Below are 6,204 nucleotides of genomic sequence, written 5' to 3' on the forward strand. Positions count from 1 at the left end.
AGGGGAAGGGAGGGGAGAGGGGGGAGGGAGGGAAGGAAGGGAGGGGGGGGGGGGGGGGGGGGGGGGGGGGGAGGGGAGGGCACACAGAGAAAGGGAGGCTTAGTGAAGCCAGAGGCAGAGCATGGAATTTTAAAGCCCCAAGCAAAGGAGCACCTGAGGCTGCCAGCAGCCACCAGCAGCTAGGAGAGAGGCATGGGCTGGATTCGTCCTCAGAGCCTTCAGAGGGAAACAGCCTTGCCAACAACCAACACACCCCCATTCTGGACCTCTGACCTTCAGAAGCGTGAGCGAATAACTTGTTTTAAGCCACCCAGTTTGTAGTAATTTGTTATGGCAGCCCTGGGACATGAAGGCAACCCATGCATGAGCTGTTGCAAAAGTGGGACCTGGATTCAAACTGGGGCCTGACTTCAGAGCCCATCCCTATCCGACCTCCTTCCATCTGCCGCCTCTGTGTTTCCACCTCTTTACCCTCTCCTGTCCTCTAGGCACGCTGAGCGTGGTGTTCTCTGAACACACCATGGCACACAGCCTGTGCCTTTTTCATGCTGCCCTTGACCCAACATGCCCTCCCTCCCCCTCTGTCCACCTGGAAAACTCTTAACTTTTACATCTGGCTCCAACAACTCCTTTTCTGAAAGGTTTTCCGGAGTCTTCTCTGCTGCCCAGGCACATTTAGTAGATCTTCTCCATAGGAGGGCAGGGTCTCCACAAAAACCTGAACTTTCTAAAAATATTTGTATCTGCAGTGCTTAATAAAAGCATAATAAATATTTGATAAATGAATGAATGAATGACATCTGTTGCTGAACTGTGAAATAGATTGTAGATTCTTTAACCACATCATTCCCAGCCAAACAAAAAAAGTCACAGAATACAACTGAAAATGTTGAAAACAGGGGTCTCCTTGAGAGTAAGGAAGCAAGAAAAGTGGGGGTACCCCTAACAGCTAAATGTATTTATCATTAACTGATCAAATCTTGGTGTAGCTTTCTCAATGAAATGTGTTTAGCTAGTTCCCTGGTTTATAAAATCTCCTAGGAAAATGACTAGAGTTGGCTTTGTTGGGAATCAGACCTGACCTTTGAGGGGTGCCAGAGCCAGCACTGTAGATGGCCCGTCCTATAGCTCTCCCTCCCTTTATCCTTGCTGGAAGGGTCCTAATGTGTTTAGGTGTCTCTACCTCTGCTATATGGCTCAATTGTAAACCACGAATGATTGAAATTGTCCACAGTGGTACCAGTTCTATTGCCAGTGTTAGTTTGGAAGTGGGCATGTGACCCTACTCTGGCCAAAAAGGTATAAGGGAACAGGGTGTGGTGGCACATGCCTGTAGTTCCAGCTACAAAGTGTGGTTGAGGTGGGAGGATCGCCTAAGCCCAGGAGGTTGAGGCTGCAGTGAGCCAAGATCATGCCACTGCACTTCAACCTGGGTGACAGAATGAGACCCTGTCTCAAAAAAAAAAATATATATATATATCCCATATATATTATATAAAAATATATATTTATAAAAATAAATATTATATATATGGGACATTTTTCTGAGGAGCTTCTGGTAAGGTATTCTGAAGTCCTGAAAGAGAGGCATGGAAAGAAACTGTTCCCCCTCTGTTGAACACTCTCATGTCTGCATATGATGCTGCAGTTGCGGCAGCCACCTTGCAACCATGAGGAGTGTAAGCCTGTGATAGCAAAGCTGATACCCTCGAGGTAGCTGGGAAGAAGTGGAAAGTGCACAGACCTTAAGGTCATTATTGAGCCACTAGAATAACTAACCTTAGACCTGTCCTATCCAAAGACTGCTTGTTTTAGAGGTAATACATTTTCTTTACTGGTTAAGCCATTTTAAATTGAATTGATCAAATCTTGGTGTAACTTTCTCAATGAAATGTGTTTAACTAGTTCCCTGGTTTATAAAATCTCCTAGGAAAATGACTAGAGTTGGCTTTGTTGGGAAACAGACCTGGCCTTTGAGGGGCGCCAGAGCCCCTCAGCCAAAGAAATATTTCAGTTGCCTGCAATATTTCTGGTGCAACCTGGACAGACGCCTGAAAACTCTACCATTTGCAATTTATTAAAGAAAAGTTCTGCGTGTTCAATTACAAGTTTCACCCTTGAGAGGGATACATCACCAAACTATTAACATTACAGAATTTATTCATTTATTCTTTCCTCCATCAAGCATTTATTAAGCACGTTTTCTATACCAGTCACTTGGCTATACTCTGGGATAAGAAATGATGAAGAGTATCAATTTACAGCTAACATTTAAATCCTCCTTTATATCATTCTGCCTAAAGTTATTTAAATGCAGTTATTTTTAGTTTAAAAGCATGTTTGAATGTAGACTTGATTTAAAAAAAAAAAGGTTCCCACTTATAGCTACATTAATGCACAATTGTGAACAAGAGGAAGGGCCTCCAGCTCTATCCATGTTAATGTGCATGACTTGTGGGGAGACTGTTAATGAGAGAAACAAGAAAATATGGACCCCCTAAAAGCCTGCCCTTGTTCTAGGAAGGTGATAAAAATGGGGGTGCAGACCAAAGCTGAGATGGGCAGGGAGAAGAGAAGCGTTGTGCTCACTGTCTGAGGATGTGAGCCCGAGGCTCCTGCTGAAAAGGCAGACAGCCCGAGAACCATCAAGCAGAGGGCGTGAATCCAGCAGAAAGGCTGACTCAATGTGAGGGCTTCCTAAAAATAGCAGAGCAGGGTTGTAAGGCTTCCTGTCCAAACAGATGTAAAACTGGCAGGTAGTGTGGGCTGGGGGTGGGGGGTTGCGAATATAAGGAGAGTGGGGGCCGCCTTGACCAGAGACCTCAACACTGGGGTTCCAGGTGCACACTTGGCTCTGCCACTTGCTTCCCATTCAGCAGGGGGGGTGGCTGCACGTGGCGCCAGCAGTATCTTAGAATGGGTGACAGACAGAATTGCTAAAACCACTCTGAACCCATTTCATGGAGATGAATTTTAATGGAGTGAAAAAGAAATTTTTTAAATGAAAATTAAAAAGTGTAACTTTTTTTTTAAGGCCTGATTTTGCAAGCTCAGCACATATTCTGCTGAAAAGAACACTTTCAGAAAGGTGCCCAGCAGAGCCTGGCATCCCCCATGGGACACAGCAAGAATGGAAAAGGGGTGGCAAAGCAGGTGGCTAATTTATTTTCACCACTGCCTGTGCGGTAAACAGCATCTTTTTCAAGAACACAAGAGGGAAAACAATGTCATCATGAATTATTTAATAGTTATAAAAATTACTATCTGCAAACACTCATGGATATGCTCAACCCAAAACCTGAATGTGTCTAATGTGAGTATAAGTCAGCCTGAGATTTCATGAGACGCTTGAGACCCTTGTGGAATGAATACTAGAGAGCATTACTTAGATTTAGACCACTGTCTTTCAGGAGTGATTAGTTTGCATCTTCTCAGCGGTTTTCGCCCTCCTTTTTTTTTTTTTTTTTTTTTATTGAGACAGAGTCTCACTGTGTCACCCAGGCTGGAGTGCAGTGGCACGATCTTGGCTCACTGCAACCTCCGCCTCCCAGGTTCAAGCAATTCCTCTGCCTCAGTCTCCCGAGTAGCTGGAATTACAGGCATGCGCCACCATAACCCACTAATTTTTGTATTTTGAGTAGAGACGGGATTTCGCCATGTTAGCCAGGCTGGTCTCAAACTCCTGATCTCAGGTGATCTACCCGCCTGAGGTGGGAGGATCGGCCTCCCACGGTGCTGGGATTACAGGCGTGAGCTGCCGTGCCCGGCCCCGTTTTCTCTTGACAGTCTTTCTTTTCCAAACCATCTTTTATCCCAAATCAATCCTCTGAAAGAATGTAGCAGGTCAGGACATGTCATCTACTCAAAAGAATCCTCAACAACTCCTATAAAACACAAAGCCCAAATTTAGACGTTTTAGCTAGGCATTCAAGGCCTTCTGTGATCTAGCCCCTTCCTACCATTCCATATTCCCCAGGCAGGCTCCACCCCTCCAGGGAGGCCTGTGGCAACCCACTTGCCTGTGATGGGGTGAAGAGTTCAAGTCCAAAGTGAAGCATTATCCCAGGCTGCGGCCACACACCTAAGCCCCAGCCTCCAACTCAACTTTCATCCACCTGAAACTGATCTGTTGCGCCCCAACTGCCTGATTTCTGGATCTACTTCCTAAGTGGTTCGGAGCAGGAGCATGAAGACACAGAATTAAAGACCCAGCCTTAACATTCAAATCATTATCACCTCCAGGTGGGGCACTCTCTAGGCTCTGGTCCTGATACGGTGTTTTGAGACGGGAGAGAGGGAAGAAGGCAAGAACTGGGGAGACCTGGACACTGACGGGGAACAAGGAGAGGGTGCCCTCAATGACCAAGGTGAGCAGAGAAACCTCAGTTTCCACAAACGTCAGCCTCACTCTGCTCTGATTTGATAAATAGAATAGCCGGAGCTTGTACTTGTGTTTCTAATTTTAAGATATGAAAATGGATCAGCAATATGTTTTTTTGTTTGTTTGGTTTTTGTTTTTTGTTTTGAGATGGAGTCTTGCTCTGTCACCCAGGCTGGAGTGCAGTGGCGCAATCTCGGCTCACTGCAAGCTCCACCTCCTGGGTTCACGACATTCTCCTGCTCCAGCCTCCCAAGTAGCTGGGACTACAGGCACCCGCCACCATGCCTGGTTAATTTTTTTTTGTATTTTTAGTAGAGACGGGGTTTCACCGTGTTAGCCAGGATGGTCTCGATCTCCTGACTTCATGATCCGCCCACCTTGGCCTCCCAAAGTGCTGGGATTACAGGCGTGAGCCACTGCGCCCGGCTGGGTCAGCAATATGTTAATCAAGCTGACCTGAGCCCTTCCTGGCCAGGCTGCAGCCTCCGCTGGGCCAGGGTTGGGTGTTGCACTGTTGTGGATCTGTTGTCCAGGGCTCCACCTCTCTAACTGGGCTGCTTTCCTGCCTTCCAGGGTGGAGAAGATGTCTCTGGATTTGAACAGACAAGGCCACTAAGATAAAGGCCCTGCCTCCCCTCCAGTACTGCTAATTCCTCCTGCTTTGTCTTTCCCATGGGCCACCCCTTCTGGTCCACAGGTAAGTTGGCCCCCATCGAAGCAGAGGAGAAGGCATGAGCCCCCCGATTCCTCTAGCAATGGCCCAGTGTCTATGCGCTGGGCCCAGGAGTCAAGAGATGTGGGTGTAAACATGGGCAGTACCCTTTGCCAGTTATGGAACCTTGGGCACGTTATGAATCTAATCTCAGTGTTTTCATCTGTAAAATGGATATGGCAATTGTACTTACCTCATATGACTGGTGTACAGATTATATGAGAGAATAAGTAGGCTGGGGCCTAACAAAGGAAAAGCCTAGATGCTAAAGAATTGGTAAGTCAAACAGTCTGAACTGTGTTTCTGGGAGACAATTCCAGTGGCAGCAGAAAGGGGATTTGGAAGTCTTAGAAAGAATCCATGAACCTCAGGCATCCATTCAGCTGCTGACTCCAGGTGGCCCCTTGTTCCCAACCAGCCTTCCTGGAACAAAGGATCTGGCCTGTTGCAGCTAAGGGTAACTTGGGAGGGGTGAGGGTGGCAAGGAACCACAGGTGGGAGTTCTTTCTACAGCATTCTCTTGCATTACAAGATTTCTAGGGTGGCCGGGCGTGGTGGCTCACGCCTGTAATCCCAACATTTTGGGAGGCCGAGGCAGGTGGATCACCTGAGTTCAGGAGTTTGAGACCAGCCTGGCCAACATGATGAAACCCCATCTCTACTAAAAATACAAAAATTAGCCAGGTGTGATGGCGCATGCCTGTAGTCCCAGCTACTCGGGAGGCTGAGGCAGGAGAATCATTTGAACTCAGGAGATGGAGCTTGCACTGAGCGGAGATCCTGCCTTTGCACTCCAGCCTGGGTGACAAGAGTGAGACTTCATCTCAAAAAGTAAAAACATATAGGGTCTCTTGTCAAAAATCACCCTTTCACAGACCTTTGAGATGATTTCCTCTCCTCTGATTTAACATGGCGAAGGCTCGTTTATTTCAGCATGGAGGTTAGAAACATTAGAGAAAGTTGTAGTGAGAGGAATTAAGATAAGTCCTTCCTCTAACCGGTACTACAGGGATCTATATCACATTAGGAGCCTGCTGTGATAGGCAGAATCATGTCCACGCAAAATGTCACCACCCTAACCCCCAGAAACTGTGACTATGATGCCTTACAT

Source organism: Piliocolobus tephrosceles, chromosome 15 (genome assembly GCF_002776525.5).
Source record: "Piliocolobus tephrosceles isolate RC106 chromosome 15, ASM277652v3, whole genome shotgun sequence".
Taxonomy (NCBI): domain Eukaryota; kingdom Metazoa; phylum Chordata; class Mammalia; order Primates; family Cercopithecidae; genus Piliocolobus; species Piliocolobus tephrosceles.